This window comes from Sparassis crispa (genome assembly GCF_003851025.1).
Source record: "Sparassis crispa DNA, contig_000023F, whole genome shotgun sequence".
Lineage (NCBI taxonomy): Eukaryota > Fungi > Basidiomycota > Agaricomycetes > Polyporales > Sparassidaceae > Sparassis > Sparassis crispa.
Window position 1 is genome coordinate 4,666 of NW_020939770.1, and position 14,252 is coordinate 18,917.

The 14,252-nt window shown below is 26.0% G+C and overlaps 2 non-coding genes across 2 annotated transcripts, besides 2 other annotated features; both read left to right on the forward strand.

Annotated features, from left to right (window-relative positions):
• Positions 1–2,260: 2,260 nt before the first annotated feature.
• Positions 2,261–2,333, forward strand: SCP_t2400010. The gene has a single exon. It is a non-coding gene; the product is annotated as a tRNA-Asn (tRNA).
• Positions 2,334–13,105: 10,772 nt separating this feature from the next.
• Positions 13,106–13,190: a sequence feature (amino acid sequence was deduced to be 'Pseudo' by tRNAscan analysis;~tRNA-OTHER).
• A 30-nt stretch (positions 13,191–13,220) lies between these two features.
• On the forward strand, positions 13,221–13,291 carry SCP_t2400030. Its single transcript has one exon. It is a non-coding gene; the product is annotated as a tRNA-Met (tRNA).
• A 547-nt stretch (positions 13,292–13,838) lies between these two features.
• Positions 13,839–13,909: a sequence feature (amino acid sequence was deduced to be 'Pseudo' by tRNAscan analysis;~tRNA-OTHER).
• Positions 13,910–14,252: the final 343 nt, after the last annotated feature.

Sequence of the window (14,252 nt, forward strand, 5' to 3'; positions counted from 1 at the left end):
AGTTCGATATTTGCTACTTCCTGTGATAAGGCCTTATTCTCATTACCTGTTTTGAAAATGACCAATATGCGTCAGGTGTTGCACGACTTGTCAATGCTAAAGCACATTACACTCTTTATGGTTTTATAGCTAAAATTGAGTTATAGTTACCCTAACAAACGGCTTCAGTATAAACAATTTAGGCTTGAGAATATTAAATCTTGCTGCTTGGCTTGTCTCCGAAGGCAGCAGCCAGCCGAAGGGAAGGGAAGGATCCGAAGGCCGGCGAAGCATGCAAGCGAGAGCAAGTAAAACTCAATCAGGTTAGGCGCTCGCTGGCGCCAGCGCAGCAGAGAGCGAGAGAAAATAAAGCAGTTTATGGTCGAGGTTTAATAAAAGGAAGTATTGTTGCTTGGAAATGTGTATTCTCTCGTAATATAAAATCTCGTTACTTTGGTTTTACAAATAATACAGGCGCTCGCTGGCGCCAGCGCAGCAGAGAGCGATATCAGGACAAGCACTTAAACGAGCTATTCAATATCGAGATATTTTTATAAAATCTTAGGTAGATTCACTTAAATAGCGTTAATTTTATTTTTTTTATGGCTAGGAGTTATAGCAATGTTTGGATCTTTATTAATTTTATTAATACTTCCTTATGCTGATTTATCTAGAGTAAGAGGAAATCAATTTAGACCATTTATGAAATTATTTTTCTGGTTCTTTGTTGTAAATTTTATAATTTTAATGTGGATTGGTTCTCAACACCCTAACACACCTTATGTTGAAATTGGACAAGTTGCTACTGCATTTTATTTTGTTTGGTTTATCTTTATTGTGCCTTTCTTCGGATTATCTGAAAATTCTATAATGGATATTGCTACAGAATAATATATTAAATATAATATTATAAAAAAATATATATATTATAAAAACAAGAAATTAATAAAATCCTTTTAATCATTACAAATTGTCAAATTGTGGCTAATATATAAAAATTTCGAAATAAAAATACTTATAAAAATAAAGAATTATAATTAATTTTGTAGTATTATTATAGCTTAAAATTGCCGTAACATTTACTTATAATATAATAATATAATTTAATGATATAGCATACTTATTTAATAATTTATATATCATTAAATAATAATATTTAATATTATTATTAAGTATATATTATTATTTTATGTTATTTTAAGTTAAAAATAAATTTTTAAACTTATAGTTTCTATTTTTTAACAAATTAATACTTTTTATATCGTTTTCTTATTATTTTTAATTTACATTTTTATTTGTATTTTTTTTTATCTATTATTATATAAAACAATTTATATGTACGAATGAGTTTATTATTTATCTATGACGTGTGAGACAAGTGGCATTAGATACAATATTAACTTTTACAAGACTAAATAAAGAAATTTATTTTTTTTTAAACTTTACGACTAGGCGCTGGCGCGATAAAAAGACAAAACTGTTAAATATGGTTTAATATATATCTTAAAGATAAAAGAGCTAATTAAAGAAGTAGAAAACAGTTGCTTATTTTATATAAACCGCCATTCGTAAGTGGTTAGTATTAATGATATTATATAATTTAAAGATAAATATTGTTTAACATAAAAAATCTGATAAAATAAGTATTATATGTTATAATAAAGAAGATTTAAAGTTAAAGAATCTGTTTTCCTTAAAATAAGATATATTATATTTTAAGTATGTGTATTATTTTTTAAGAATTAATAATACTTTTTAGATAATAATTTATAAATATAGATTATTTTATTTATATATTATTATTTAAACACTAAAGATATTATTGTTATTTTTTACTTAACTTTATTTTAATTTTTATTTGGTTTAGTTTGACTTGATTATTATTTATCGCCCCATCTTTATCTTAGGCGTTAAGGCGTTCCGGCTACGAGGAAGAGAAAGAGATAATTCTATTTAACTATTTTTACACTTTTTACTACTAACCTTTTTATTTTCTATTTGACACTCTTTTCCCTATATTATATTTTACGTTTTATTTTAAGCAATAAGGAAAGTTAATATAAGTTGAATGTTTTTTTTTATAAAAAAAGAGCTAAATTTTTCTGTTTTTAGAAAAAAATAGTATAGTAATAAAAAAAATTAAAAGAGTCTATAAAAAAATTAATATAAACAATAGATTACTTCTATAATATAATATTATATAAATATACTATTTAAAAAAATCTTATATTAAAAATAATATTATTAAAATGTTTAATAAAAAAAACATTTTTTATTTTACGGCGTCATAGCAGAGTGGTTAATGCGGGGTACTGTTAATACTTTTTTCAGAGGTTCAATTCCTCTTGGTGCCTATTTCTTTTGTTATTTTTAAATTTAGATACTTTTCTAGTAGTATAGTGAGTAGATTTTATAGATTTAGTCATAAGTATTCAATGAATTCACCTCTATTCATTACTATCATCAAAAAAACCATTGATCAATATTAATCAAAATTTCCTCTAAAACCCCTTTTTTCAGATAAATCTCATATTTTACAAAATTTGGGTAGATTTCTAAAAAGAATGGGGGCGAAAAATATAAATTAAGTTTTTATGAGTTTTAAATATAAAATAGATATATTAACCATAAAATAATATAATATCATATCATTAGTAGATAAAACAATAAGTTTCTATTCATGATTTCATATAATGTTATTTTATATTCTACATAATCTTTACTATCTAATATAAATACCATATAATGTACCGTAAGACTTGGTAACATAAAAAGTATAAATGATAATAATAGATCTATATAATTTATTTGAATTAAATAAGTAATAAAATATAATAATATAAAATTAAATATAAAAATCATATTAATTTATAATGATTTATAATATAATTAATATGTATTTTTCTAAAGAATAAGAAATTTAAAAAGAAGATAGGTTCCCATCCATCCTCAGTTTCATAAAGATTATAATAAGGATCATTATTAAAAAATAAACCATAAGAAGTATGGATTATAACAAATCCACTAACCATTAAAAAAGATGCAATAACAATAGCATCAATTCAATCTCTTATATTTTCCATGAAATAGACAGGAGGAAAGTCATCAATATCTTCATTATCATTATTATCTTCATTATCTTCAATATCTTCAATATCAGCATCCTTAGGCGCTGAATTATCTTTATTTTCTTTATTTTTTTTAGAAAAAGGAAAATCATAATATCCCTTTAGTATTCCTATAAGTGTAACAATAACAGGAAATAAAAGTTTTAAAAAAAGTAACATATTCATATTTTGTAATTTTGGCGTTTATAGTCAATATCGCCGGACTATTTAATAATATAAAAGTTTTTAAGATCTAGAAGTATAAAAAATATCTAGTAAAATTGTCTAATTTTTTTTAATCCATTCTTTAATAGTATCTTCTAATTTTTCTATTTGAAGTATTTTAGATTCTATTCTATCCCAATAAGCATAAATTTTTTCATTATCATCTATTAAAGCATAATATTCTCCTCTAAAATATACAGGTGTATTTTGGGGATAAAACCATTGATGTTTTGATACTAAAACATCAAATCCATATTTAGCTTTAACTTTATCTACATATCTTTTAAGATCATATGGTAACATATTGTCTAAAATAAACTCTCCACCATCTCTTAATATATGTTTACCTGTAGAAGTTCTAACAATAGGATTTAAATCTTCTTTAGTTTCCTCAGGAATAGTTTCTAGAGTAAACTTAGGAATAATAGGTAGAGATGTAACTTTTTCTATTTTGGGGGCAGGTCTAAATAATTCTAATAAATCAAATTTGAATTCACTATCTTCACTTGGTTTAAGATTAGGTGTATATTCAACTCCAGGATTAGAAGTAGATCCAGAATTATCACGAGAAAGAGGTAATGCAACACTCTCTGGTTTTATAGTAGGATTAGAAGCAGAATTAATATTTAAAGATTGAAGATTTTTAAGTCTTTTTTCTCTTAAATCTGCTAGTGCTTCTCTCTTTTTAAGATCTATATCTTTTTCAGTGATGATTTCATTTCTTTGATCTAGATATTTTGATTTATGATCTAATATATCAACTTTCTTATCTATTTTCACGTCTAGGATTTTATTTCTTTCTTCAACTTTTTCCATTCTACTTTCTATCATACTATTTCTATCTTTTTCTGTAAGAGCTATAGATGGGTCAGTCCAAGGGTTTTCAAGATTATCCCCTATAACTGCATCTGTAGAGGATGTAGATAATGGAGAACTAGGTTGATCTGTAATGGTTCCATATTTTAAAGCTTCTGCTGACATTGGAAGTTGATTATCTTGACTTCAATTAGATGATATTTGATCTAATACTTTGCTAGTCATTTGAGGTTGCATATTTTTAGAAATCTCTGCAGCAATAGCTTGATCAGAAGAAAAAGATGAACCTTGTTCTATCACGGATTCAAGTATATTAGTTTTTGTATCACCTTCATAAGATCTAGTAGCACTACTAAATCCTATGGTATTAGAAGGTTTAATAGAATCTAAATTTTTTAATTCTTCAGTCATTTGAGAGATACTTAAAACAGTTTTAGGTTTGGCTTGTGTATCATCAATTTGTACAGCTTTACCTTTACCTTTAATATCAGAAGATGACTCTGCAGTTTGTGGAGTATCCTTTAGAATAGGTTCAGGCATATTTTTATTAATTATAGCTTTAATTCTTTTCTTAGGATTTGCATCTTCATCAGGTGAACTTTCATCTTCCCATGTTAAATTAGGGAATTTTGGTTCAGGATCAGAATCATCTTTAAAATTAGATTTAGTTTTAGCAATAACATCTAATTTTTCAGTAACAGAAGTAGGAGCTGAAGGATCTAAAATAGGTGCAGAAGCATCTCTAGTAACAACAGATTTAAGACCTACACCTTTCATAATATTATCTAAGAAAGAAGGAGCTTTTTTAGGAGTTATATCTGGATTGTTTTTAGTTTTTAATGCTTCTAATCTTGCTTTTCCTTCAGCAGATATTTCTTTTTTAGGTTTAGAAGGTCCTGCTTCAGGTGTAACTTCTACTGCTTCATGATCTACTAATGTAGCAGGAGTTCTATTATCTCTTAAAGATATATCAGGTGAATCAGGTGACGATGGATGAAGTGTTTTTAATGCATTTCTTCTATCAATTTCTTCTAATAATGGCCAGTCTGTTGGTAGAGTTACTCCTCTATTTCTTCTGTCTATAACAGCAGCTTCTCATCTTTCGTTCATTCTATCTAGTTTTGATTGTTCTCTTTCACTTATTTCACTTCTTTCACGAGTTAATTGTTCATAACTATTTCTTGGAGTATGATGATTAGAAAATAACCAGTCATGTAGAGAATGATATGTAGCAACAAAAGGTGATGCCATCCAACCTTTAATAGTTAATATTCAAGTTCCCCAGTAATTTAAAATAAATTTTGTAAAATCTGCAATGTGATGGATCCCAGGTAAATCAGGTTTCATCCAATCAAATAATAAAATAAAAATAATAATACCAACAAATCCAAAGTAATAATATTTTCAATCTTCTCATAATGTTGAAATATAATTCTTAGTTTTAGCAAAGAAACCTTGAGGTTTTGGTTTTAGTTCAGTAGGTAAAATATCGAAAGGTAAAGCACCTAAAATCATAATACTAGAATTTCTTAACCATTTAATAGTTTTAAGTGATGGAGTATAAATAACTCCAATAGCAGCAGTAATAAGATAAATACACCATCTAATTACAGCAAATAAAAAAGGTTTGAAAAACATAAAACTAATAAAAGTACCAATCATAACATTAACAACTTTTTTAAATGGTATATTATATCTTAAAATTCTAGATCAATTAGGATCAATAATTCTGTGAATAGTTTCAGCAGATATTGGATTAGTTCCTCTAAATAAGATATCTTTCATTACCGCAGGAACGGCAGAAAGGTGAACAGCTTGTCTCAATCTATTGCTGCGCAGCCAGCTAGCGCCTATAATAAGATTAAACAATTTTTTAATCCAATATTTTGATATAAGGTAAAAAATGCAGAGATAAGTGTGGTAATAATAGAAATCATAGATGCGGGTAATAATCTTCTAGCAATAGTTGTAATAATTATTCTAGATAAATAAAAGATCGGGTTTTGTAAACGTAACATTTTTAATAATAATAATTTGTAATAGATTCTAACAATCAAGACAAGTAGCAGAACTACCTTCTATGAGATCAAGGTTATTTAATTTACACTAAATAATATCTTTACAAAATATAAAGACGGGAAATCTAAATAGTAACATTATCTTAATAAGAATCGAACTTATTTATAAAAGAATATAATATCTTTTATATAACCATTAAGATATTGGGGTTATAAATAATAAAACAATTAAGAAATTTTATTAGAACCTTCATCTATAAATAAAGGATTAGTATTAATCGCAATATTATTATCATCGAAAATTAATTTTCTTTTGTTTTGAGTCGCAATAAGATTATAAACTTGTGATTTAATAGTGATGTTTGATAAATTTAAAGATCTAAACCATTTATTATGATATAAATTTAAGAATTGATTTCTTTTTAGTAAAGATTTCATATCATCAAATGAAATATTTGATGAATCTTTATAACCTTTAATTTTAACCCCATCTATAGATGATATATATTTATCATCCATAGTAATACCAGCATAAATTTTAGGACCTAAGAAAACAGCATTTTTTAAAACATATTCTAATTTAAATTGACCTAGTTCTGATCCAATAAATTCATCTGATAAAGGTTTATCGATAAATATAGAATCAGTATCAGTATAATATAAATTAAAATCAGGATTCTTTTATCGCGCCAGCGCCTAATGACTCATGAATACTCTAGCGTATGCCGTAACAGCACTAGATATACCAATAGATACTTTATTTTCTTTAATTAATTTTTTATTATCAATATAAGAAACAAATAATCCTGCATCATCTAAATTAATAAAGTCTGAAATTTCATATTTTTCAGATAATTCTTTAAAACCTAGAATAGATGTAAATACATGATTTTCTAGAATAGGTTTCATGGCAAATCTACCATAAAGTGAATTCATTAACAATTTGGCAACCATGTTCATTGGATCTCCTTTTGGATATTTTAATCTTAAAGAATACATATCAACTATAAATTCATAAAAAATATTCTCTTTTTTAAAGAAAAAACCGTTCATATTATTTAAATTGTTGAAATTATAGTCTTTAATTGAGTTGAAATATTCAGGAGAGTTAATTTTCATTTCCCAATTTCCATTAGGCGCAATTGTTCTAATTCCACTCTCAATTTTATGGTGAACTTGTAAATAGGGAGCAAATAAAAATGATTTAGTTGAAACATCAACATCCCCAAACCAGTAATAATTATTACCTAAAATAGTAATATCACCTTCAAACTTCATAATTTGTCCAATGGGAAATTCTCAATTTCTCATCATTGTAGGATATAAAGAGTTTACATCGTAGCAATAAATTAGTTCATCAGAAGGTGGTGAAGGAATATACATTTCCGTAGATCCACCTGTGAAGGACTCTTTAATAAAATCGAATACTTCACCTGTTGTAATTGGTATAGTATTTTCTTTTAAATATTTACTTCTGTAGATTGCAAAAGCTAGTGATGGTGTTGTAGGATAATCGTCAATGTTTATTTGCCAATTTTCATAAACTAGATCTCTAAAATTTTCTAAAATCTGATATAAGGAAATACAATCAGTTTCGCAATATCTTTGAACAAGTTTTTTCCAAAGATTAAAATCTGATATTCTTCCAATATCTTTTTATCGCGCCAGCGCCTGTGAGATAAATCAGGCATAGCGTATATCGCTAACAGCCAGCGCCTAGGATGTAATATAGCACCATCGCCTATTAAAACCGGTTCCACCCCTTTTGGAGTTTCAACTTTAAAAGTTTTACTTAATTTATCTAATGAATCAGGTAATAATAATAAAGAATCTTTTAAAGTAATACAAATATTTTTCTTTTTATTTTTAATAGTAATACCTATAATTTTCTCATCTTTTTTCATTGCATTTATAGTAAATTCATTTTGTAATGTTGAAATATATTTAAATAAAAATATTATATCAAATCTAGATAAATTATGTGCGTAAACATCATAATTTCTATATTTTGGTTTTAATATTTCATTAAATAAAAAAGATGGATCATTAGTAAACCAAGATTTTTTAATTTTACCATCAAACATAGAATATAAATAAGGAATTTGAATCCCTTCTTTCAATATTGTTTCGATATCAAATGTAATAATTTTAATATTAGATTTATTTTTAGTGTTTAATTTCTTAATATATTTAGTTTTTAATATTTGAGTTTTTAATATAATAATTTCATCTTTAATATAATAATTAATATTATTAATATTTCTAATGAAAATATTATCTTTAAAATGTGAATCTATAAATGAAAATATTAATTTATTTTTTATAAAAACATCAATTTTAGTAAATTTTGAATTTTCTTTAATAAATAAATTGTAATTAAAATTAGTAATTTCTCCTCAAGATGAATAATTAGTATTTAATGGTAACAGATAATTACCAAATTTCTCTAGTTTTATTGGTTTAGGAGAAGCTAGTAATTCAGACCATTTATCAATGTAATATTGTTCTTTATCTTTCTCAATCAAGAAAAAATTGAATATTATTTTAGAATAATGATCTGGTTGCGAGATCTTAGAGATAATAAATTCTTAATAAATTCGATATAATTATTTAGTGAATGTTTAGATATTACAATACCTTTATGCATTGTTTTGGTAGATCCATCTGTAAATTCTATTTTCATTAATAGAAAATATTTATTATCTTTAGATAAGTAAGTGAAGAAGTTTTTTATGACATCTGAAAAATCATCAAAAGAAGTTATATTATTATGAAGAAAATATATAATTTCATTTAATCCTTTATTATGTAAATTTTCTTTAATTTGAGGTTTATGAATTATAAATGGTGTTATTAATAAATATAAAATATCATTATTTTGAGAGGCTAAGGTTACAAGAAATATAAAACTAAATATACTTATCCAAGATCCTATTGACTGAATATAAAAAGCATTTGCACCTGCTCTGGTATAAGTAAATATTTTAGTAAATATTCTGTGAAATAATATATAAGGCGCTGGCGCGATTATATTATTTATTCTAGAAAGTAGGGCGTTAGCCACTAGTTTAATTAGGATGGAATTCATCATTACTCAACAGTTTTATATTAATATTTTGTTTTTAAATAAGGTCGAGTATTTCTACCTAATAGGAAAGATAGTACTGTTTAATATGAGCTTACCTACACTTATAGCATTAAATGGTAAATTTTGTATAGTGTTCAAAAAGAGTTTTAAAGGTAAAACTAAAAATATAGTATAATAAAAGTAATAGTAATATTGTACGATATACTACTTTAAGCAGCCAATTTAATCAATACTATATTGATTATTCATGATCGTAACTAATGTTTTTATATAATAAGAATTTTTTTTTAAACAAAATAAATAATATTAAGGTAACAATAAGTTATCTTTAGGTCTTAAAAAAAAGAGATCAACGTTTTTTTTAATTATATTGCAAACGCTGAACATTGGTCAAATCTCGCATTGGCGTATAATTTAATTTATTTAAATTATTAATTTATTTTAATTTATTATAAAAACAAAAAACAAAAACAATGACAAATTTACACTTCTACTTTCAAGATATAGGTAATTCTTTATTAGTTAATATTTTTAATTATGTCACTATTAAAGAAGTTATCACATCTCTTTTCAATTTTTTTGAATATAACTATTTGGATATATTAGCCTTTTTTATGTGACTGATTGGATTCGTTATTCTTATGTCAAGTATAGCTAAAGGAACTCGGGAAACTCTAAAAGTTGGAGGAGCCCTAACTACAATAGGATTGGGAGCACCTTATCTTTATAAATCAACTAATAGCTCCAGTGGTAGCACAGATAATAACAAGGAAGATAAAAGATATGATAGTAACAAAGATGATAACAAGAAAGAGAATAAGGATGAACAAGTAAACAAAGAAATGTTGCCTCTTTTTATAAAAAATAAACTTAAGTTACAAACATCCCGATTCTCTAGCATATTACCATTACTAGGTATTGATATTCCAAACAATGCTACAACCTTACATGTTTATGCTTTTGCAGTATTATCTTTTTCAATTGTCGTTTTATGGAGTTTATCTTCAGTTTTAGGTTATTTACTTGGAAATTATCTTTTAACTAAATCAAATTTCGAGGTACGTTTTCCTAAAATATCTTTGATTTTTAAATCTTATAGAACTCTTTCTTTAGGTTTTATTATAGTGCAATCAATTATCTGTTTTATTTCTATTTTAGCTCTAATTATATCATCTTTTTTCTTTATTAATATTTAAAACTCATAAAAAGTTAATTTATATTTTTCGCCCCCATTCTTTTTTACGTGTGTTTCAACGTTAGTGTAAATTTTTATTTTTATCATATAGCTGGCGCGACTTTATCGTTTTTATAATATTTAATGAAAACTTATTATCATTTTATAAATTATTAAAAAAAATAAGGATTTATCTCTTGACGTTATTCTTTCTATATCACTAAAATTATTTTTAATTGTATTCTGGATAGGCTAGGCGATAAACTATCTATACACTACCCGTAAGTTGTCATTTTAAGATTGAGTGTTCCGGCATCTCCTCGTCCTCGACAGCGACAGCGACAGCGACAGCGACAGCGACAGCGACAGCGTAGCTGGGTGCTGGGTGCTGGGTGCTGGGTGCTGGGTAGCTGGGTAGCTGGGAGCTGGGAGCTGGATGATAGTGTTACAGAAATTGTCGCCAGTAACAAATAGTCAATCTCTATAGCACACTTAATATTTTAAATAAATCTTTAAAAACATTAACCGGTAAACCTTATAGATATATTATTAATATCATTTCTCGTCTCGTTGCGTAGCCAGCTAACGCCTTAACGCCTAAAGGTTTTTTTCTGGTAATCTTTATAGAATATTAACACTCCCTATTTAACCACCAATAGGCGCTAGCGCGATATAGTATAAAAATGACCCAATATTTTATCCAATCTTAAAGTCTATGTTTATAAAAAGATTTGTGGTATTATTTTTGTTAATACTCTAAAAAAAATACGTTTTTGTAGAAATGTAGAAAAAACTTCCAACTAATTAAGTATATTAAATATTAATAGAATACATTAGGTTATAGTTAAATTTGTTATAACATTGTGTTATACAAGTAATCAGTTCAAGTTTGATTAACCTCAATAAAAAAATTATAACAATAAAAAATTTTTAATAGTATTCACTAAAATATTTAGTAGTTTAAATAGTATATTTTATACTAATAATGCAAATTATATTAGAAAACTATCAGATATTAATGTAGATATTAAAGAAATAAGTTTTTACAGTAACGGTAGATACTACATTCTAACCAATAACAATTTAAGGCGTTAAGGCGCTCCGGCTACGAGAAGTATAAAAATACACTTGGTTAATTAATAACGGTTATAAAAAAAAATAATTACTGGCGAAGAATATCACGTAAAACTAACATGAAAAATTATTCTTATCTTTTATCTATATTCTTTTTTTTTATTCTATCTCTTTTTATGCTTTCTCCTTTTTCTATCTCTATAGATACAGAGGCGCCTAAGTATTTTACCAGTTTTAAATTCACAGAAAATAGAAGAATTTAAATATTGGTTAGTAGGGGTCGCTACCGCACAGACGGTGAAGGTTGTTTCTTAAAAAAAGGCGCAGGCTCCTTCGGCTCTCAAGCCAGCATTTAATTCTTTAACTTTTAAATATGGTATTAAATTACACTCGAGCGTTAGAAATTATCAAAGAGAAACTAGGAGTAGGGTATATTTATAGCCATGATGATACTGTTGAGTTCTCTGTGGAGCGCTCGAATAATACACGGCTGAGACTAGATTTGATACAAATAAATGGTTAGACTTTTTAGATTTTAGGAAAGGCGGTATGCGCATAATGTCTAAAAGAAGTTAAATTCGTAATGCTGAGATAATTAAAGAAAGACTCGAAAAAAGGTATGAACAAAGGTAGACTTTTACCTCATGTCTCTCGCTCTAGCAGTTACGACCCTCCTCGCCATTTCCCGACTTTAAATTAAATGCTATTTCTCCTTCCTCTCGCTCTAGCAGTTACGACCCTAGAACAGTTAAATCCAATAATAGAAACAAGCCTAATTTAAACAAGAACTATCTCTATATCGCTGCGCAGCCAGCCTACCCTCAATGGGTAGTTGGGTTTATAAAGCAATTTTCTTCGGTCCCGAAAGCTGTATTTAATCTCACTCAAAAATACAGTAGTTTTTTAGTCTTACAAGCATTAGAAAAAAAAAATTTTTTTTATTAATTTACCTAAATTATACTAACCTACTACTGAAGTTATTAATAAAAAAAAATCTAATAAATGGTTTAATGCTAAAACAAATTGTATTGTGTTAACCTGGTTAAATATAGATTTTTTATTTGCTGGCGCCCTTTTTTTAGACAGCTACATTAACGCTTTTATTACAAGAAAGAGGATTTTTTATCTTGGTTTATTGTTCTGAAATTAAACAAAACTGGTATTATTCATCTGCATAATAGCTGAAGTTTTGTTTTCAAACATGAATCATAGAAGATACTCTAATAATTTTAAAACTGGAGCTCTTCGCTATAGTAATGAAATAAGATATATCAGTCCCAATAAAATACAATTATCATTTACTCCTATTTATAAGCTAGAAAGTGGTAAAAGTCCTTTTTATTTTAGTCAAGATTATACTAGAGAACTAGTAAAAAAAATAGAAAATTAAACAATGAGAAACTATTTTATATCGCTCTCTGCTGCGCTGGCGCCAGCGAGCGCCTGTAAGATCTCATAATGGGGAACTCTTTTATACTTTTGATAAACTCTCTGTTTGGCTCGTAAAAAAAACTCTTAACATTTCATAATCAACATTTTATAGTTTATTGAACTCTAAAAGAGTATATAAAAACAAATTTAGTATCACTTCAATTCACGCCGAAATATTATACAATTAATAAAAGCGAATGTGTTGAAATTTGGTAAACAATCTCCTCTTAAGCAGGAGTGGAAGTAATTCCTTAAGAGTTCGAGTCTCTTTGTTCGTATCCGTGTTACAATGATAGTGTATCCTTTGAAGCGAGATGGTGTAAAGGCTGCATACCAGTTTCATGGCCTGTTGGATTAGGTTCGATTCCTAGTGTCGCTAAAAAAAAATAATTTATTTTAATTATAAAAATTTTTAATAAATAGTTTTTATTATTTAAATTTCATATTAAAAATAATTCTTTCTTTTTTTTTAGTACTATTAATTTATAAATTTATATTTTGTAAATTATAATAGCTTTATATTTAAAGAGGAATTTAATTTGTAAAAAAAAACTTATTAAACTTATATTGTATTAAATAATAATTATTATCTTGTATTAAATTACGTACTTTGTATAGTCATTTTAATTTAATAATAATTGTACTTACTAATACTATTATATAATAATTTAGAAATAAGTGATTAAATTTTTATATAAACTGTCCCTTAAAATAATAATTATAATATATTCTTGTATTAAATACGTACAGGCGCTGGCTAACAGCCAGCGATATAATAATATAATATTAAATATTATTATTTAATAATGTAAGATTATTATTATTTTAAGACAATAATTGTTAAAAAAAGAATATAATAAGGTAATTAATATAAAATTTATAAAAAAAAAATTCAATCTTTTTCTCGCGCTAGCGCCTAAATTTGAGGTCTTTTAGTATAAAGGTTGTACAGCTACCCTTCAAGCAGCTAGTATCAGTTCAATTCTGATAAAGATCAATCATATAAATATATAAAGATATATATATAAATATCTAATAAAAAATAGTAAATAATTATATAATATATATTATATATAAAGATAATTAGTGGAGTAACATTTAAATATGCCATAGTTGGTATAACAAAATAATAATGAGCTTAATAGGAATTAGTTGATAGTTAGTTAGTTCATTTTTTAATAATAAGTATTTTTTTTTAATTTTATGAATTCCTGGCTATCTTCTACTAATGCTAAAGAGATAGGTACTCTTTATTTAGTTTTTGCAGTATTTGCTGGAATGATTGGAACAGCATTTTCTGTATTAATTAGATTAGAGTTATCAAGTCCAGGTGTTCAAAT